General features: G+C 43.1%; 2 long non-coding RNA genes across 2 annotated transcripts in view; one reads left to right on the top strand and one right to left on the bottom strand.

Annotated features, from left to right (window-relative positions):
• LOC128327791 (uncharacterized) overlaps window positions 1-22357 on the bottom strand; it is a 44164-nt gene that overhangs the window by 12553 nt on the left and 9254 nt on the right. The gene's annotated exons all lie outside the window — the stretch shown is intronic.
• On the top strand, window positions 2520-20651 carry LOC128327790 (uncharacterized). The gene is made up of 3 exons (XR_008308787.1): window positions 2520-2768; window positions 3719-3814; window positions 20449-20651. It is a non-coding gene; the product is annotated as an uncharacterized LOC128327790 (long non-coding RNA).

The following is a 22357-nucleotide window of genomic DNA, read 5'->3' as shown; positions in this document are numbered from 1 at the left end:
ATGCCTTACTTCCAAACACTTTGATGTATTTTAAACTAGGTTTTCTTCCACCTAGTTCAAAAGGAGTTAAATCATTGGTTTTAGCGGGTAATCTATTTTGTAGATAAGTTGCTGTCTTAATAGTCCCCCCCCCAGTACTTATTCTCCAGTCCTGCATCAAGCAACATGCTTCTGCACATTTCAAGTACTCCATTTCGATCTGGAGTATAGGGAGTGGTTCTTTTTTCCATAATTCCCTGTTCCTTTAAATACTGCTCAATGCCATTTCTGCAATATTCACTGACATTGTCAGTACATAAAGTCTTAGGTTTCTTCCCAAATCTGTTAGCGACTCTGCTCAAATATTCTCTGAGGTCATTCACACAATCAAAAACTGTGTTTTGCCCAGGTTTGGGAGCTGTGTGTGCTTCCAATTTTTGGCTGTGTGGAGAAGAAAACCTGGGTGGAAGTGATAGTGTGGGAGAAACGTAGAAGGGTTTTCTTCCTACCTTGAAAGAAAGGAAGGTATTCTGTTAAAGAAAAACCTCCATCAGTCTCTCCCAAATGCGGGCGCATGTGCGAGAGTTGCTTCCGCATTTGGCAAACAACAAGGGGGAAGGGGCGGCAGGGAGGACCGCTGCCGCCCCGAAGATTTTGCTTAAAACTGGAGGGTCGGAGGGGGAAAAGCGGTTGGAGGGGTAAGTACACTCCCCCGCTCTTAAAGCAACACACACACCCCAGTGTCAGACCACACCTCCGTGGTCCGTGCACATCCCTAGATGGAGCCACTCTGGGAAGAGCGGAAGGTTTCAAGTTCCCTCTCTGGCATCTCCAGATAGGGCTGAGAGATAGGGGTGTGCATTTGGAATTTTCTTGTTTTGATTTGTATCCGAATCGAAACACCCCCGTTTTGTTTTGTACCCAAATTTTCTGAATCCGAATCAGCCCTGTTTTGTTTTGTAGCCAAATTTTCCGAATCCGAATCTGAATTGATTTGGATTTTTAAAAAGGGTCCCAGGGCAAAAAGAGTGGGTGGTGGTAGTGTCCAATGGGTGGAAGCTATGAGCCAAATTTCAAAGGAATTAGACAAAGGGCTGATTTTTTGTGAATTTTTTACAGTAAGTTTACACATCTTTAAGAATTTTCCCATAGGGAATAATGGAGAATCCAGCAAATGTATCACTTCAAATCAAGGGGAAAGGGATGACCCAGAGCGGAGTGTGGTGGGTGGTAGTGCCCAATGGGGGCAAGGAAACTTCCAGAATTATTTCAAAAAAATTGGGCAAAGGGCTGAACTTTTGTGATTTGATGAAGTTTACGTGTCTAAGATTTCTCCCATAGGGAATAATGGAGGTTTGGGTTTCAGCAGCCCCATAATTCCACTTGGGGGGGCACTGGGGTTGCCCAGAGTGAGGGGTTGTGTATTGCACATAGGGTGCCAACCAACCCCATACCCACAAGCCCGTGGGGTACTGGGATTTGTTGTTTCTGAAGTGTTCATTGTAGATTCTCTGGTAGCATATGAGATTTTCAGTGAAAAACAAGAATCCACTCTCATATGCTACCAGAAAATCTACACTCAGTACACCACAGAATCAACAGAACCCAGCACCCCATGGGTTAGCAATCCTTCCCCTGGCCAATGTGGGGTCAGTGAAGAGTGGCAAGAAACAAAAGAGCCAATGCGGAACAAGGAGGGAATTGTCAGCAGGTCAGCCCATGATTTAGGTCACTGATCAGAAGGCTGGAAGGGTGGGAATTCAAAGAGATGTCAAACACAAAATGGAGACTGACTCAGAGATCACCACAAAATGGAGGTCCGAAACAACAAAACGTTTTGTAGCCGAAACAGGGACATTTTGTTTTGTATACAAAACTTTTGGATCTGGAAAATGGGTGTTTTGTTTTGTCTACAAAACACCCGAAACAGGCTGTTTTGGGTACAAAATGTTTTGTATCCGAAACGTTTCGCACATCCCTACTGAGAGAGACTCCTGCCTGCAACCTTGGAGAAGCCGCTGCCAGTCTGTTCCGACAATGCTGAACTAGATGGACCTATGGCCTGACTCAGTATATGGCAGCTTCCTATGTTCCTATGCCCCATGGACGGCATGCTTTCAGCATCCCATGCCTGCTGCTCTCTTCCACTCTCTAATGGTCTCTGTTCTTCCAGTATAAAATACAGCCCAAGAGTATTTAGCCACATCCCTACTTTAAATTACCAACTCCTATAGTTTGTATCACCCAGCATCTCTACAGCCAGATGAATCTTTGTAGACTTGAAAGTAGCCAGTTCTTGTTCATAAACATCTTGTTGCCTATTTTGTTATTTCCAGCACTCTGGGCCCATAACCTCATGTAGCGGAGTGTAACAGAGCGGAAACTTAGGCTTCCCAAATTATAAACAACAGTCCTATTCTGAGTGAAAGATCTTCCTAACAGAAAAATAACAGTCTCAAGCGTCCAGTAAGAAATACAAATTGACCAATCAGTGTACAGAACTGATGACTGCCACAAACATTCTAAACTCTACACAAGCCACAGATATACATACAATACATCAGTGGCAAGAACAAAGACAATGTATATACACATAAATCCCAACACATCCGAGTCCCTCTAATGTACATCAACAATGCTGCATTAGTGTGCATAATATGGATTTTTCAATGGTACACCCTGCAGAGCAGGGTAAAATGGTGCTTTGTTAAACAACTGTTGTACACCTTTAAGGAGCTGATCCATGGATTTGTGCGCATGTGCCACTGACAGCATGCACCCTAAAAAAGGTGAGAGTGGATCATGCAGAATGAGAAAAAAATGAAGAGATGTATCTGTCTGATGCTGTTAGCTAAAATGAGACCATAATGATTACTATGTGTCTTCACAAAAGGCATTTTGTAACATTCAAGATTTTTTGCTAATTGAACGAGAACATTACCATGCACAAGGATGCAAGTGAAGGTTGAAAAGGACAAATCAACTATTCTCGTACATCACCATAATTATGCAGCCCCATGTTCGAACAATTACATTTATGTAGACCCACTGTTAAAATCAATGTTACTTGTACAGCTAGTCCTTAATCAATGAAATCAGTCAATTTACCATGGTCACATCCTTCTTCTTAATTAAGACAGTGATATCTCTGGAGCACAGGGTCTCAAAGAGATAAATAAGTACAGAGGTTGGGAAATGTCAAAGAGGTGACTCCCTGATTTTACTCTCAACTGACTTGGGAGGAAATAAGACAGTTCCTTCAGTTCAAGGAAGCGCCGCGATCTTCTAAAGAGATGGCTTAGCATTCATTAAGGAAAGAGCAGGTAGCAGCATCTGACAGAAATAGCGCTAATGAGCAAAGAGGGCTTTCAACATGCACATCCTTCATAGTCATTGTCGGAATTATGAAGGTTGTACCACCTAAGCCAATTTTAATTAGCGTGAGCATGGACCTCTTTGGACAGTTAGCCTTTCTTTCCAAAAATCCATTTCAAGATGGTGTCAGAATGTTGTCATAATCAAAATGGCAAAGTGATGGAATAACCTACTTAAAATGTCTGCAGCGTTAAAACGGCAATGGCAAAAATCCTCTAATGACACATGTAATAAGAGTATTACCTGAAGGACTCTGACAGTGCTCTCAGTGGTGTCAGGAGAGCCAGTGCAATGATAGAGGTCTTCTTTGAAAGAGGGCACACACACATCTTCAGAGACCCAGTCTAAACTTCCTGTCCTTTAGGGTAAGTGATTACTCTGGTGTGCCTCGCAAGGCAAAGGAAGTGGAGAAAGAAGGAGAGGGGAAGACACCAAATGCAGAGCATTGAGAAATGCAGATGTAAGTTCAGAAAATTCTCTCTCTCTCTCTCTCTCTCTCTCTCTCTCTCTCTCTCATTCCATACAATTTATTTCTACTGTCAAAGGCAAGTTCAGTGTTTCCTTTTCAATTTAGAGCCCAAAACAGGAACATCACAACAGTGGGTTTCCCCACCATCATTATAACATCCTCAGTGCCTTCACTGGAGCCCACTTTTTCTAAGTCTGTAAACAAAAGCTGACACCTCCACTAGAGATGTGCGTGTGCAAGGAACAATGTTGCACTAGTGAAAGACGATCACATAGTTGTGCTGTCAGAATTATGCTATTGCCCAATTGTGCAAAAGTGCCCTTGAAAACATATAAGGCATGCCACAAGTTGCACACCTATTGCATAAACACAAATATGCAACACTAGTCCAGTAAGACTAGTGCAAGCTTTGGACTTAGCCCAATTAGTGCAAGAGCCTTTCACTTCCTTTAGTCAGGATGTCACCGACTTCGTTCATTCATCACATTTATAGATATCCTGGGACTCCAGGGCAGTGAGCAACAAATTAAAAACAACAAAGTAATTAAAACAACACAAAACAATATCAAAATAGCCAAAAAATAAAACCTGAAAAAAAGCTACAGAAACAACTAAACAACTACAGCTACAAAAGCGACTAAAAAGAAGTCTGAGGACAGCTGTTCATTGGCCAAAGACTTGAATGACACGGGCAGTCATCTCTGAAAGAGGGAGCCATACAGATCCTAAGCACAAGTTCCACAACTTGGGGGCAATCACCAAGAAGGCCCTATATAGGGCTGCCCTTGCCCTATAGAAAAGAGGAGTGGTCTCTTGTACCTTTGAGAGATGCACAGAAGAAGGCATTTCATCCAGTGCACCTTGTTATGCAAGAGAAGGAAAAGCTAAACTGGCTGAAATTTAGGGGTGTGCATGGAACCGGCGGCCTTGGGCCATGCCAGGCCACACAGAGGCCATTTGTGCATGCACGGCGGCAGGCAATTACAGAAGCTCGAACAGGCCAAAAAACACCATTTTACGGGCCGTGGCAGTGACTTAAGGGGCTGGCGGGGGGAAGGGGAACCTTCACGCACACGCACTCCGCGGCCTTTAGGAAGCCCTCCGAAGGGGCGAGAGGCAATTTTTTAAAATTAAGAATTTTTTTTTTAAAATCGCAGACTGCTGCGGGGGTTTGGTTCCGGTCCGGATGGAACCGGGGCGGTCTTTGTTCGAATCCAAGCCCCTGAACCCCTGAACCGAACCGCCAAACCCTCGAATCAGTTTGCACATCCCTCCTGAAATCCCCTTTTCTGTGCATCTCTTAAAAGTACAGGCTAGCTGTCCTCGTTTCCATATGACAGCCCTATTTCTGTCCTGCATGCTCAACAAATGAGCTTCAGCAGGTGTCAGTTTGCAGAGCAGAAGTCTCCCAGCCAACCTAGTCAGTTTGGTAGATTCTGTTGTTAAGGCACCTGGGGCCCAAGGCTCAATCCTTTTTCCGTTCTCTGAGCTGCCTGTCTCCAGGCTGTCCACAGACCTCTCACAGTCCTGCCGCACATGCTCTGCAATAGCATGGCTGAAATAGCATGGGAACCTCATGGTTCAGTTGCATGCCATTTTTATAAAACCTTTATGGAGAAATCACACCGATTAGATAGGGCCACATGTTGTAAAGGAAATTGCCAAACTACTATAGTAAGCAATGCACTGAGCCTTAGTTTTCCTGCTAGTTTTATGCCCCAGTTCGGAGTCCTATAAGGCTGCCAAGTGAAAGGAGAGCATGGGCTGTGGTGAGGAGAGGGAGATTAACAGAGAATGAGTTTTTAAAAAAAGAAGCACCACATTTCAATGGAAAGAAAACTGTTTTTCCATGCTTGGCATAGCAATATGCTCTTCTTGAGTTAGTAAAAATGTAAAAGTGGCCCTCAGAGTGATGTGAGTTATGCACCCCTGCTCTACCCAAACATGTTTAAGCTAAAAGCTGGGATTTTATTTTTCAACATTACGCTTTCAAATTGTGTTTAACTCCTCTAGGTTTATTTGTCTCCATATTGAGAGACTTCCAGCAGAAGCCCAAATGATACAATGAAACCTGAGGTGAATTAATATGTGGGGGAAATGAGAATTAAATAAGAGTCCAGAATGGTTTTTCCACAGTGCTTCATGCTAAGAAAGAGAATTAAGCAAAAAAGCCAAAAAAAAAAAAAAAAAAAAGCCAGGGAAGCTAGAGGGATTAAAGAAGATATTTTTCTAAATTTGAAGGCAGCTGTTCAACCATCTGTGCTTACCTGTTCTCTTTCTCCTCAACCAGCACAGAGAAGCCTTGGCTTTCTACCAACCTGTCTTGTTTCAAACCCAGACTTGTCATGAAGTGAATAACCAATACACTTTCCCCCCTTCTTCTTTACATTGTCGTGAACAGCAAAGGCAACGCATGGCAGACAATGGTTTTTCAAAGCACAACACAATGTCTTCTTTTACACTGTCAAAATGTGAGGCACAATAATATGATCTGAAAAGACCGTGCCATTCTGTAATTATTTACAGATGTTGGATTTGGAAAGTTTAGGGGGGGAAACGTGTGTCAGTGATTTAATGTTAGCAAGACATCTGTGGGGCATATGGGGAGAGAGGCCCTGCAAGTCACAGGGAACCCATTTGTGTGTACATGTGTGCACAACGCTCCCTGTCCCCCACCCCCTCCATGTCCATGGAACAAAGACACAAGGCAACATGTGCAGATTGAACATGTTCAAATATATGTCGACATTCCATATCAAAAAAACTGAACACTACAAGCAATATATAACTAGAATGTAAAATGTAGTACCGCTAAAGGGGGGGGGTACCCACCATGCACCTCAACAACAGAAATGCTAGATAAAAAGCAAAGGCAGCATTCTAGAAAGCATCTCCAGCACTCTGCTCCCCTTTCAACATTTCTTCTTCCTCCCCTTTTCATAGCAAGCTCTCTGCTCAGCAAAGAGATGGGTTCATGGTGGCAGAAGGAGCCACCTGACCAGGGCCATCTTTCCTCCTTGCTAGCACCCCAAAAATCTGCCACTGGAGGTAGCTGCCACATCTCGTCTCATGGAAGGACCACCCTGTACATGGGGCTTCCAAGCAGTCTAGGACAAACAAATTTGTCCTATGGTTAACCGCCCAGAGATGAAAGTTTGGGGTGGTGTACAAATTTGATAAATAAATAAATGAAGTGAAATGAAATGGAAGCAGCACCTGTTCAAACCAAGGAAAACAACAAACAAACAAACCGCAACAAATATTTGATGTAAACAGAAGTAAACCCTAAGGTCTTTTTTTGAGAACTGAAGTATCTCCAAATCAGAAGAGAGTAAGGTTGTTCACACGAGCTCATGCCACTGCTGGGGAATTCTGCAGGGAAGTCAGGAGCTCATCTGCCTTCCCTGCCAGATAAGCAGTGACGTCATGGCAAAGGCAAAAGCTGGGAGCAGGAAAACCTCCCTCTCTCACATCCCAGAGTGCCCCGCGCCACAAGTGCAACTGCTGCTCTCATTATAGAGTGGCCTGCTTGGTGTGGCTGCTCTTTCCCCCCAGCTCATGGCAGGAAATGGTGGCAGGACAGGTAGTAATATTTTTACCCAGGGGCAATCGTGCACACCTACCAAGGGAAAATGAACCACAGGTTCATTTTACCTCAGTAAAATGCCGGGTTAAAAAACAGGGCTACCCCCATCTGGAGCAACTGAGAGTGGAGGGCTCTTGGTGCTCCAGACAACATGAAAATAGCCTCAGTCTCTAATAAGGATGGTGGATAAGGGTTAAATAACACTATTTTGGCATGGGTAGGGGAGATCCGTCTAGATGATGCACCCCAGTTGGATGAATATTCTAATCTTCTAGATGTCTATGAACAATGTTAAGAAGAATATGGACAGTAAACCACAAAGAAAGGAGAATGAATCATTAGACATTCACAAATGGTTCTGTCATCTGTATTGCTTTTAGGAGCACATTTTTCAAACCAGGTCTTTGTGCAAAGCAGTGGCTGAGCTATTGGTTGCTGGTTACATTTATCAAAGGAGGGCTATCTATTTCCCCCCGATGAGAAAATCACAAACAGTAAACAAAAAAAGTCCAATAAAACCAAAAAGGCAGAAAGGAGAGATGGCAACCACTTGCAGCTTCAAAACAAGATATTGATGTTGACCAACCATCCATTCAGCATACAGCTAACCATCCTAAGATAGATGCCTGCCTTTTGTGGATACATGCAGATAACCTTGGTATGATATATATCTCAATTTCCCAATAGTTAAGGACCACTTCACATATTAGGGTTTTAGGTGTACACCTAAGATTTTTTAGGTATACACCTAAGATTTATAAACACCTAAAATGTAATGTATGAATGAGCGAATCTGTATATTATATAGGTGCATATATTGGCTGAGGCTGCCTGTCAAATGTATCACAGATTGTAAACTTGGGTTTGCAAACACCTAATAAGGTCACTCACATGAGCTCATTCACACCTAATAAGGTCATTCATCCCAATCCCAGCGCTCTGTATCAGGATAGCTCAGATTTTGTACCTGGACTAATAATGAGGTAGAAGGCCATAAGTGTGCCCTTGTACCCCACCTCTTGGTCATGTGAACACTTAGGCTGCCTTCAGAGAAAGGGTGATCATGTGCGGGGAGGCAGGTAGGAGCTTGCCTCCCCATCCTCCCTCCTTACATTGGTTGTGTGAACAATTTTAATGTGTGGAATAGCCCCAATCAAAGACCTGTTAGACTTATGCCATAGAATTTCGGTTTAGACATTTAGGATTATGAGGATCTTTGAATTGCTGCAAACAGAATGCCAAGAAGCAAACATCTGAGTAGGGCAATTCCAGGTGATCTGGCCTTCTATACGTTACCAAGATAACATGGAGAAGGACCACAGGTAAACAGGTTTTTAATAGGATTTAAGAGTGAACATTTCCCATGTGTTTAAAAATACTTTACCATCTGTGAGCTTTTCTGCTATACAAAGGCACGTGAGGATTTCCCCACTGAACATATGGTTGTTGGTTCCCCATCAGATCAAGAAGGCACTGACTATCAGCAGCCCTCCCAAACCCTCAAAGAAGTGTTTGGAGCTGTGCTGCTGCACACATTCACCAGTGGCCCTGACCCACGGGGTCCCAGGTGACAGCTGACAGGCAGTGTTTCCATTGTCATAGATCTTCTACAATGCACAGCTCTGGGAATGTTGGGTATGCACTAGGGAACTCTCTCCATCCGTGATGAGACCCTACGCTGCCTTCTGTGAACTGACTGTACACCAGAATCTTCTGCAATGTCCAGCGGTTCTCTGGTAGGCACAGACTCAGAAAAGTTATCTGGCAGACCATGTGGAAATTGTTCCCTGAAGAAACCACTCTGTTATACAGTTATATACCAACCACTAATACCATGAAATACTAGATAGCATTAGACTGATCCAGATGATATTTTTCACTCCCAAACTTGCCCAGATGAATAAGAAGGGGGATGCACCAAAAGTGTGCCCATTTTGACTTCTTTCCCAGATATCCAGATGTCTTCCCGATGCATTCCTAACTTAAATACTGGTATTTGGAACATGCGTAGACTGATGGTTCAGACAAACAACAACACCATCCTGCCCCTAATGATAAAGGAATGTGCTGGGAGGATGATGGGATGTCAGGAAAGGACAACAGGATGGCTATGTTCTTGTGCATCCTCTTCCTTAATTGTGTGGGCCTGTTCAGGAAGGGAAAGTATCGTCCATATTGACCCACAATACGTCAACTATCAACTGATATCAAACAATATAAATCTTTTCCTTCCCAAACAAAACTGTAAAGTAGGAACTGTAAACTTTTGACCCTGCACAGCTTCTTAACATAGGGAGTAAGCAATTCTCCTCCTCCTCCATCCCATTGCTTCCATCCCTCTCACCCCTCTAGGTCACTCCTCCATCCCTTTCCTCCACCCCCCTCACCCTTCTTGGTCGTGGCTGCAGCATTGCTGGCACCTATCGGCTAAGCTGCAACCCCCTATCCCCAGAGCCCTGCACCTGCTCCTTCCCACAGGAGCAGTAGCAGCAGCAGCAGCAGCAGCAGCAGCTGTAGACTGGGCCCTTCCTCACTACTGCCACTGCTATGGCCACTCATTGCCCTCAGGCTGCTGACAGGCCTGGCCCATCCCGTGCCTGCCTGCCTCCCTCCGCCAATGGCCTTGGTACCCCCAAACAACAACAGTGGTTGACAGGGCCTTTCCTTGCTGCCAATAGGTGCTGCCATGGCCGCTTGTTCCCCTCAGGCTGCTGACAGGCTCGGGCCCATCCCTTGCCCTTCCTTCTTTCTCTCTTCCCCTCCCTTCTTTTTATCTCTTTCTCTCTCCTCCACTAGCTCTTCCTCTCTTTCTTTCTTCCCCTCCCTTCTTTTTTTCTTTCTCTCTCTCTCCCTTCCCGAGTTAAAAGATCTTTTTCATCTTGTTTCCTCCTCTAATTCACACAACGGCAGCCTCCTTCTCTTGAAGGGGCTCTTTCCTCCCTCACGATCCCTCTCTTCACAGACCCCAGCCCACTCCTTTTATATTTATAGATTCCTCTTCTCTACAATCAAGAATATCTTCCTACCCGTAACAGTTGTATTCTAACTGACCTTAACCATCAAAGGCTCCTCCCCCCTGTGCATATGGAATCCCCACTGCCCAATCACCATGGTGCCACAGGCTCCTCCTCTCTATCTGCATATGGAATCTCCACTGCCCAATCCCCATGGTGCTCCTTCTTGCGAACTCTCACAGGAGCTGCCACACATGGGATTAGCCACAGGTATGCCTTAGAGAATTATATATAGAGATAATACCAACAATTTGTAAAACACAGAGGAGGTTCAGAATTCATTCCTTCACAGCATACAATACTATTTCATATTTCATAGCTGAGATGTACAGCGATCTTTTTTTACTTTGTAAGATTTAATAGATAATATCTATTTTACTACATTTATATGGAGCCAGCGTGGTGTAGTGGTTAGAGTGCTGGACTACGACCGGGGAGACCCGAGTTCAAATCCCCATTCAGCCATGATACTAGCTGGGTGACTCTGGGCCAGTCACTTCTCTCTCCGCCTAACCTACTTCACAGGGTTGTTGTGAGAAGAAACTCAAGTATGTAGTACACCGCTCTGCGCTCCTTAGAGGAAGAGCGGGATATAAATGTAATAAATAAATAAATAACCTACTCGTCCTCCAAGGAGCCCCGAGCAGCATGTGCAGTTATGTTTATTCTCACAACAATTCTGTGAAGAAGTTTGGGCTGAGAGATAAGTGACCAGCCCAGAGTCACCTAGTGAGTTTCATGGCTGAACAGGGATTTGAACTTGGGTCACCTGCATCCTAGTCCAACACTCTAACCACTACGCCACACTGGCTCCCATTTTGCTTCATTTATTTTACTTTATTTATTACATATATCACACTCACTGAAGGAAGTCCAAAGTGGTTAGAAATATGATAGTCCAAAGTGGCCAGAATATGAAATGGCATAAGTATCTGTTATGTAATTATTTATTTATTGTGTTTTAACAAAATGCTCTTAAAGCAGTTTACTTAGAAAAAGAATAAAAAGGAGAAGGCTCACAGTCTAAAAAAGAAACACAAGGTGGAAGGCTGTTGGCTGGGGCTGAAAAAGGCTATCCGATAGCAAAGCATGCTTTCTGCCATCAAGTTATAGCCATTGCCCAAAAAAGTGTATGAGATATCATATGTGAAGCCTTCCAGAATCAGAATACTCCAGAGATGTCAACAAGCATTTGAATTCTGAATTTCAAGGCAAAATAAACTGACATTCAAAATGCAAATACAAAATTTTCTGCAAAAGTCTGTGAATATGTATTTCAGCTCTGCTCAAAATCCACATTTTATTTTACTTTAGGCTTAATATGGAGACAATCAGTGGAGACAAACCACCCCCTAAAAGTTCACTTGTCTTATCAAAGCACTTTTGCATTCCTCCCATTTGTCTGATATTTTGCTTGGGAAAAGGTCCTGAAATGTGCTTCAAATATTGTTTTAAGTGAAATGTCGGTGGTAACTTCTGCTTGCAGAGGAAAAATGTAAGAAAAGTGAATCGAGCCCAATGCTATTTATACTGGCTCTCCCATCAATGTGCAAGCGTGAAACGAATGGTTATCCTTCTAAGTACTGTTGCTCCAAAATGGTTATTTGCCACTCTTCATCTCAAAGTTATGACTTAACAGGGGGGAGAAATTGAATGTCTATCAAAAAAATGCTGAACACAAGATGCTGCTGTAGTGAGGCCATGAGTATTTCCACCCCCAGTTTGTTGAATATGTATTCACACAACTCAGGCACCATATAAAATCAAATGGAATTTGTTTTGATGTATGACTTTTCATACTCAAGGTATCCTAAAGCACTTTACAAAGCATTGAGTTCAATAATGTAGTGTACCGATTGTGTTGGCACACTTGACTGTCATTATGTACTCAGCTATAGATCATACATAGCCCTCAATATTAAAAAACTATTTGACAGTGAGGACATTTTCCCCAAGAACTTGGATATTATACTCTAATCTTTCATTCTTCAAATAAATGCATAGGAAACTCTTCCAACTAGCAGGGAACCGCAAGAGATCAGCAGAGTTGACCTCACATTCAAAGTATTATTATTTATGTATACAGCACCAGCCGGATATATGGAACTTTGAGAGTTGCAAAAGCAAACAAGATCTATGCCCCACAGAGCTTACAATTTAAATTTTGACAGTAGGGGAGAAAAGGGAGAGGCAAAAATAGCAGACAGAGGATAGGAACTGAAGAGTCAAGGGCAGTTCTGGCCTCAAGGGCAGTCCAAGGTATTGGTCTTGAGGTGGGGCACTAAATGATCCCTTGTCTCATGCCTCTTGAGGGGACCATCCCCCTTTCAAAACCAAACCTTGCAAGCTTGAAAAGTGCATGAGAGGCAGGGAGGAGGGAAGGTTGCCAGCAGGGGCACAGGGAGCTTGGAGAGGTCTGGGGGACAATGTCTGACCGGTGGCTGTGTTTTCCTTTGCACATGTGAAGCGTGCGTGTGCCCAAAGGCACGCCCCCTACATCTGACATCAGATGCAAGGGGGTGAGGCCAGTGCCAAGAACAGGGCTGCCACAGTCCTGGCAGGGTTTCATTCCCCCCTGTCAGAGGTGGGTGGAATCACAGAAAGGGAGCTCATTTCCCTGAGAGTGCCCTTTCAGCAATTCCACCAACCGCTGAAAGGGGAAATTGAACTCTGCTGACACTGTGAGAGCCCTGTTCTTGGCACTGGCAACCCTTGCATATGACAAGAGAGAGTTGGGTACAGAGGGTGAGTTGGAGCAAGGGGGTGCCCTGACTGAGGGCAAGGGGGAGGCTTGGGGGACAACTGTCACCCCTTGATCAACGGTTGCTATGTCTCTGGTTGCCAGCAGCCTCCTCTCCTCCCCTCCCCTCCCCTCCCCTCCTCTTGCTTTCTGCAATCCCCACAAGGAGTGCATAGAGCGACACTCCATGCAAAGTTTGCAAGGGTCAGATCAGTCTGGAAAAGCTGCTCTGATGGCAATCGCAAGAGATATCTTGCCACCCTGATGTCACTCAAACAATAAGCTACGTGAGGTGATTGCTTCACCTTGCCTCATGAAAGGGCCACCCCTGATTGGCCTTCCAAGTAAAATGTTGTTTCTGATTCAACCCGACTCCCAGAGGCAGCAAAATTGTCAGGAGGGCCAACATAGTTGCATCCATTAAAGGAACTGCACTTCCCACAATCCACCATGCCAGCATGGTGCCTGAAGCTTGCAGGGGGGGGGAATGACTGTGATGGTTCACTCCAGTGCTCCTTAGGGAGCAAAGAGGACTTTGCACCTGCTGTCCCTGGCCTCCCCAGAGTCCCAGGTATGGAGGGGAGATGGAGAGAGGGTGGGGGGATGGCAGGGAAAGGGTGGTGGAAAGTAAGGGGAGCAAATTTTAAAAATCTGAAGATGAATGGTTAATGAATGGGGCTTTTAAAATAAATACCATTCATAACATTTCTGTCCCATCACGTTTGTTTTGGAATGAATGGGAACTCAGTTGAACGATTTCCAATTACTTCCCATTTGGACATTCCAAATGGAGGGAGGTGGTGGGGGGGGGGGACTGATAGGAATGTCAGAACCCTGATAGAATTTAGAGGGATTTCAGTAGGGGTTCCACTGTCAGGGTCCCCTACCCTCTTGGCGGAATTCATTCCACAAGTACTTGACATTGGGCATATTGGTCTGATACGACTGTACAGCCCTTATGCTATAGTGAACGAGAAAATGCCCCCTTGCCATGTCTGGACCTGGATACATGTTTCAGGGGCTTGTAATGCTCACCTCAAACAAAAGGCAAGCATAGGAACCTTGAAATTCTTCTCTAACTCAGATTAAAATCTGAGCTGACATCTTTTCTGGTCTACTTAAATCCATCTACCCAGTTCCAACCCCATCCCCCCACTCAGTCCTACTCACTTGTTTCCCTGATCCCCCGCCTTAGATCCCCCTTCTCTCTTTCCTTTAAATAACATTTCCACAGTCAGAATAGTAATAGTGATCTGTTTGTGGGGAAAGAGAACATGGGGAGCTATAGTAGCCCTGAGACAAATGAAATTTCCCAAAGACCACTAGTATCTTTTGTCCTGGTGTGCGGCTGCTAGTGTTCCAGAGAAAGGAGAAAGGGGGAGACCTCCTTCCTTCCTATGGCTGAAGCACTGCTGCTGCTGGCTCCACTAGATCAAGGAAAGAGGGTGAGGGGATATGGGGAGTGGGTGGGCAAGGGATCTTTGGGTTAGAGGGACAAATTCAGATTATCTCCAAAATAAGTCAAGCTATTTCCTCTGTGTGTGTGCGTGTGTGTGTGTGTGTGTGTGTGTGTGTGTGTGTGTGTGTGTGTGTGCGTGTGCAATTCTAGGACACAAGATGAGCTATTTGTGAGCCAAAACATAATTCATCTCTGGTGGTGAGGAAAAAATTACAAACCACTTTGTATTCTGAAAAGTCTTATATAATGAAAGTGATTTGCAGCTTCAAGCCTAGAAAGTAATTTGAAGTCTTTACTATTCTGCTTTGTTTGCAAATTCTGAGATATATCTGGTTTTGATACCTGGCAGCAAAGATCTTAGATACCATTTTACAAGAACCAGTTTGATATTACTGGATCCAGTTTGATATAACAGCTCATGTATCTGAAGGCTTACTTGCAAAGAACTAGGATCATGTAGTTTGTTTCTAGCCAATTCTTCTCTTGCAAAGCATGCTTTGACTGTCAGTAATGGCCCACTAAAGTTGTGAAGCTGCTCTGTGGGCAAAGCATTTCTTCAGCACTTAGTACTCCAGAGTCCCTGCAGAATGATGTGATGAGTGCCATTTTCAAGAGAGGCCATGACTAACCTCTCCTCTTATGGCTGGAGCTCTTGGCCTTCCCCTTCCCCAAGGGTACTTTTTGTTTTGGCTCAGGTGCGGTGGGGGGGGTGGGGGCAGCTGGTGGACAGCTAGCATTTTATGCCCTTTGAATATTAAACTGAAGGCTGGAAGAGCCACCTCAGTGATTTCTGAGCATTCAGCTCTAATGCTCAATAGGGGCAAATGGTTTTCTGGGTGGGCACAAGGCTGCTTGCCCACCTCTAATATGTATGGAGGGTCTGCCATTCTGGGGGAAAAGGTAAAGGATAACTTAATATGCACAGATCTGGGGCATATCTAGAGCACCTTTTGGGCTTGTTGCCCAAGGACCTTTCTTTAGCAACTTTTATTTATTATTGTTGTTTACACAGTCAGACAGGTGTTATTGACTGGTTTGTTTTATCCAGACATCGGGTCCTTCCCAAGGACCTGCGATGGCTGAATTTTATTGTCCATGTTGTTGCTGTTGTTATAGATATCGTCGCAGAATATAGGCTGTTCCCAGTAAAGTTGCTTTTTGTAATTGGCTGATGGTGATTACTGTGGCCCCTATGGTATTGAGGTGCTCTTCAAGTTGTTTTGGAATTGCACCTAGGGCGCGCCAATTACCACTGGGATTATTTTGGTCTTTTTCTGCCACAGCCTTTCAATTTCAATTTGTAGATCTTTGTATTTTGTGGTTTTCTCTATTTCTTTTTCTTCTATTCTGCTATCCCCTGGTATAGCTATGTCGATTATTTTAACTTATTTTTCTTTCTTCTCAACTACAGTTATATCTGGTGTATTGTGTGGCAGATGTTTGTCTCTTTGTAGTCGGAAGTCCCATAATATTTTTGCATCTTCGTTTTCTACAACTTTTTCAATTTTATGGTCCCACCAATTTTTGGCTACAGGTAGCTTGTATTTTTTGCAGATGTTCCAGTGTATCATCCCTGCTACCTTGTCATGCCTTTGTTTGTAGTCAGTCTGTGCGATCTTTTACAACAGCTGATTATGTGGTCCACTATTTCATCATCTTCTTTACAAAGGCAGCACTTGCCGTTTGTTGCTGATTTTTCGACTTTTGCTCTTATTGCATTTGTTCTTAGTGCCTGTTCTTGCGCAGCCAGTATAAAACCCTCTGTTTTTTTCTTCAAGTTGCCATTCTTAAGCCATTGCCAGGTCTTGGTGATGTCTGATTTTCCACTTATATTGTGCAAATATTGACCATGCAGTGGCTTGTTTTTCCATTTTTCTGCTCGGTTCTTGACTTGTTCTTTCTTGTAGGCCTGCTTTCTTTCATTGGTGTTGAACAGTTTTGCATTATTGACCATTTGAAGTGCATCTTCTTCACTGTCCTTGATATATTCTTCAAGGCCTCTTTTCTCCTCCTCTACTGTTTGATGGACTTGCAGCATTCCTCTTCCACTTGAGCTGCAAGGGAGGTATAGCCTATCTACATCACTGCGGGGGTGTAGAGCATGATTGATGGTCATGATTTTCCTGGTCTTACGATCTAGCATCTCTAGCTCTGCCTGGGCCCAGTCTATTATTCCTGCAGTGTATCTGATAACAGGTATAGCCCAGGTGTTGATGGCTTGTATGGTGTTCCCGCCATTGAGTTTGGACTTGAGGATTTTTCTAACTCTCCTGATGTATTCACTTCCAATTTTTCTTTTAACTTCAGTGTGTGCATTGTTATCAGCCTGGAGAATGCCCAAATATTTGTAATGTTTTTTCTCTTCCAGGTTCTTGATGTTGCTGCCATTGGGCAGTTCTGTTCCTTCTGTTTTTGTTATTTTCCCTCTGTTCATTATTAATGCAGCACACTTGTCTAGTCCAAACTCCATTGCTATATCACTATTGAATATACGGACAGTGTTTAGCAGTGATTCGATTTCTGACTGGGACTTTCCATACAACTTCAGATCGTCCATGTACAGCAGATGGTTGATTTTACTGGATGTTTTAGATGTTTGGTATCCAAGGCCTGTTCTGTTTAGTATTTGTGAAAGTGGAGTCATGGCGATTACAAACAACAGAGGGGATAGTGAGTCCCCTTGGAAAATACCTCTTCTAATGCTAACCTGTCCAAGTGTCTCGCTATTGATTGTTAACTGTGTACTCCACATGCTCATTGCTTTTTTAAATAAATATCTGAATGTTTTTGCTGACACCAGTTGTTTCTAAACATTTTAGTATCCATGTGTGAGGCAATGAGTCGAAGGCCTTCTTGTAGTCAATCCATGCAACACTTAGATTTGTTTTTCTTTTCTTGCAATTTTCTAAAATCATTTTGTCAATCAGCAGCTGCTCTTTTGTGCCTCTGGTGTTCGGGCAATTTCCTTTCTGTTCAACTGGAAGCTGCTTATTAGTTAATAAGTGTTGCATGACTTCATCTGCTATTATTCCAGTTAATAATTTGAACATGGTTGGCAGGCAGATTATTGGTCTATAATTACTTGGAACTGCACCTTTTGCTGGGTCTTTCATTATGAGATGAGTTTTCCCAGTTGTTAGCCATTGTTCAATATCACCTCCTTGCAAAATGTGATTGAACTGTTTTGATAGTTCTTTATGGAAGCTTGTTAGGTGTTTAAGCCAAAAGCCATGCAGTTCATTGTTGCCTGGTGCAGTCCAATTTTTTAATTTTTTAAATTATTATTATTATTATTATTATTATTATTATTATTATTATTTCATATCCCGCTCTTCCTCCAAGGAGCCTGGAGCTGTATACTACAAACTTAAGTTTCTCCTCACAACAACCATGTGAAGTAGGTTAGGCCGAGAAAGAAGTGACCGGTCCAGAGTCACCCAGCTAGTATCATGGCTGAATGGGGATTTGAACTTGCGTCTCCCCGGTCCTAGTTCAGCATTCTAACCACTACACCACACTGGCTCTTTTATATATGGTATAGTCAGCGAGCCCATACCATATAGAGCCCAGTGAGTCACAACCATATAAGGGTAGGCTGGAGGGGTTGATGCTATGGAGGCATCAAACCCCATGCCTCCCAGATGACCCAGGCACCCAGTTGGATTTTCTTACCCAACCCCCATACAATTGGGCTCCTGGAGGGAAGAAGACCTGAGCTGCCTCCTCCAAAATCCCACAATGCAGCATACAAACAGTGGAGACGCAGTCCTCAGTACTGCAATAGAGCTGCTCTCCCTGGCCTCCCAAGCTTCACAACTTTATGGTAATCATGGCCGCCAGCTGCCCAGGAGCATTTTAAAAGCCACTGCAGAACAGATGATCAGAAGAGGATGCAGGGGCAGGGTCTGTGTTCCTCCTACCTCACTTTTAGCCTGAGGAGCCAATCTGGGCGATCCAAGCTTAGAGCTGCTAGGTCACTCCCAATGCCCCAGATGACCAGAGATTCCTGGGTAAACTGTCTGCTACCCAGGAATCTCTGGTTGTGAGAACAGCCCCAGTGTATATTTGTATATGTCCTGGCTGATCTTGAGAGCAAGGAATCACCAGTACAATGAAAGGAGCAGACAAACAGCACTTCTAGACTAACTGCACTAGTGTACTGGGGAAAGGGCAACTTTTGATGACCCCCCCTTTCCCCAGGTAGCCCTCTATGCCACCAAAAAATATGTCCCTGAGGCTTGTGCCACCAATATCCCGGGGAAGAGGAGGCTGTCAAAAATTGCCTCTTTCCTGGCACACCAGTGCAGTTAGTCTGGAAATACTGTTTCTCTGCTTTTCTCTCACAGCACTGGCACTTCCTTTCTCTTGATGTCAGCCATTATTTTTATTTTGGTTGATTTACATACAGCTATACCTTTTCTAGAAGTTTAGTCCCAGGCTGTCATTTTATTTCTGGTTCAAATAACACTGCAGTCTGATTTTCTTTTCTAAGCAGGGATGTCTGCTTTCAAATATTTTTTAAAAATGACATCTACTAAAAACTATCACCCTCAGGAAATTTAAAAAAAAAACAACCCACAACACTCTGTGTATTACTTATATTCATCACCATCCTACTTATTACAATATTAACATATTTACATGCCCTCTTACTGCTGACATGCTAATAAAACAAAATGCCAATGAAAATTAAAAGATGGGAAAATATCTCATCTTAATGTTTTTATTATCTTTCATACTTTTTTGTAAATACAGAATGCTTCTAATTACACTCTAACAAGCAGATATTAAGCAGTCTGCCTCCTATTGGATCCAAAATGACTTCAAATGACCTACTTTAATTTTATTCATTATCTCTAACTGTTATTAGAACCTGTATTTGACATATGTGGATATTATTTGATCTTTTCAAACCACATTCATTCTCATTAAGAAAGCCCCAAGACACTTTCTTTCAGAATATTTTTCAAATATTCTGAGATTTTGCTTGTTATGTGAAATGTGACAGCCCTTTCAAGTTCTTTATTATAGTATTTTTTTTCTCCAACGGCAAGAACCAATTATCCTTTCCCAGTGCTGGTGTGTAGATTTGAGCTCAATATTTAAGCAATTAGTATCTGTGTCTGCAAATTAATACATCTCTATTGCTAATGTACTTTTAAATGTACAAAATAAGGAAGAATAAGGAAGGGTTTTTTTGCATTGTTGTTAATAGTAAAGGGGTGTTTATTAATGCTGGAGCAAAAAGTGAAATACCTGGATGGGAAAGAGTGGGGGTAATTTTGTGTTGCTTTCTGTGACTGTCTTTAATTCTCTTTTCTTGGTAAAGACATTCACTTAAAGGAACATGTACCTGATTTCAAAAGAAAGCTGTCTACTATTTCATACAAATTGAACTTGTTTTCATATTTTTACTCAGTAATTGCTGACTATAAAAGATGTCTCTCAAAGGACTTCAGATCCATTACAGTTATTTGAACTTTTCATCCAAGCCCAACACTTTGAATTCTAAAAGTATTCAGAATTTTAGCAGGGAATCTGTTCCCTGTCAGAAATTATTCTTAAGCATCATGGGTCTGTACCATGCAACCCTTTGAATGCATATGAGGAAAGAGCTTTTCCTATACTATGGGGAAAAATTAAGTTACTTGAATATTTGGTTTGGTTCTTCAAACCTCAGTTTGCCCATGCATTGTAGACTGCAATATGTGGTTCATTGACCATACTTCAATTCTGTTCTGGAGGTAAGTGCTCCAATGAATGCATGCTATTTTGAAACAAAATGGCTTCCTTCTGCAGGAAGTAACATTCTTTTTTATTTTGTAGATTGTCTACCTTCATTGAAATGAATGTGAACACACAGGCATAAGATGTCCATATGCACCATTTATATGCAGAACTCTGAACTGATGTGATGCCACCGTGTGAAGACATGAAGCAGCTTTTCCACTAAATGAAAACTAATTTCTCCATTTTGTTTTCTAATCTTGCTGGCTCAAAATGTGTAATAAAACACCCAGCTACACAGATCTGAGTTCCTTATTACATTCTTTTGTTAATCACCAATTAATGATTTCTTACTCTCATGAAAAAGACTTCTATAAATATTTTAGGTCCATGCTGATATTCTGATGAATGGATTTAATTGACCTGCAAATAGCTTTCGTTACATCCTATTCACATCAATAGCCTTGCTCATGTCTATCCAAAATGTGTTAGGGAAAATAAAAATAGAACAGGTTGAGAAAGAAACCTAACAATAGCGATCAAGATAATTTTAAATTATGCATAATACTCACATCAAGGTACTCCTCTGTCTGATTGTGCATAGATTATTCTCATGGGCTTAAAAAGAAACACTAACGAAATAACAGGAGGGGGAAAATAAATTCAGACGTATCTGAATATTAAGGGCTTGGGAGGTGGCATTCCCGTGATCTAACCATCTAAATTATGGGTTAGCATTTGAAATTTTTTGCATTTTAAAAACGATTCCTTGGCCATTTTGACTGCTGATTCTATCTCATATATTTATTTATTTATTTGTTTGTTATATTCTGAGTAGATCTAGAGGTACATAGGGCTATTGGCAAAAACAGCAGTCTCATGTCAAGTTTCACGTCAGGGGACTGGAGTACCTCACTGGTAGAGCACCTGCTTTGCATATGGTAAAGGTTCCATGTAGTAAAGCTTAACCTCTGGCATCTGCAAGTAGGGCTGGGATAGACTCCTGCCTGGCAGAAGCCACTGCCAGTCAGTGTAGACAATATTGAGCTGGATGGACCAATGGGCTAACTCAGTATAAGGCAGTTTCCTGTGTTCCTATGCTCTACCTTCTTTCCCTTCCAACGTGGTAACAAAGCACAGCCATGTGCGTGCTGACACCATGTGCAGGTTGCTGGAGAAAGTGCTTTCCTTTTGGAAAGCATGCGCTGCACACAGAAAAGCAGTGGGGCAGTAGAGGAGCAGGTAAGGACCTGCTTACTTGCTTTTTAAAGGAACCGATCCCTGCCTTGCTGAACTGGTTTGAATGCGGGCACTCAAGCCAGTTTGGCCCTTCCCTAAGGCTCTCCTGAAGGCCTCCAAGGAAGAGAATCGTATCCACAGGGAGTGCATCCCACAACTTAGGGGTGACAATTGAGAAGACCCAACCCCAGGTTGCCACTAGATGAACCGGTGGTACCCGAAGATGGACCCCTCCTGATGATCTTAATGAGCAGTGGGGATCTTGTAGAGAAAGGCGCTCTCTCAGGTAAACCGGGCGAAAGCTATTCAGGGCTTTAAAGGGGGGAGGGAGGGGGGGAGCTTCTTTTCAGCCTTTTTTTTTTTTTAAAAGAAAGAGGCACCAGGTGTCAGGAAATTTGCTGTGCATGTGCGAGGAGGCAATTTGAAGGGAGAGCCTGGTGTTTCCCCACTAGAACACCATTTTTTTGGTGTGCAAAACCAGTGGTGTTTGAGTGAAAAGAACATGGGCTATCTCTTTAAATGGCCTCCCTCTGCATGGGAAGAGGCCATTTAAAGGGATAGCCCAGTGTGAGCAGCTGGCAGGCCATGGGGAGGGCTGGCAGGTCAGGTTGCCACCTCCCTGCTACTGGTTTTTTTTTTTTTTTTTTACTTTTACTCTAATCTAATCCTAATTGATTTGACCTGTATGGGGGAGGAGAGCCTCCTTTCAGCCTTTTTTTTTTTTTAAAGAAAGAGGCGCCAGGGTGCTGGGAAATTACCTTTGCTGTGC

This window comes from Hemicordylus capensis, chromosome 5, assembly GCF_027244095.1.
Source record: "Hemicordylus capensis ecotype Gifberg chromosome 5, rHemCap1.1.pri, whole genome shotgun sequence".
NCBI lineage: Eukaryota > Metazoa > Chordata > Lepidosauria > Squamata > Cordylidae > Hemicordylus > Hemicordylus capensis.
This window is presented reverse-complemented; position numbering and strand designations above follow the sequence as displayed.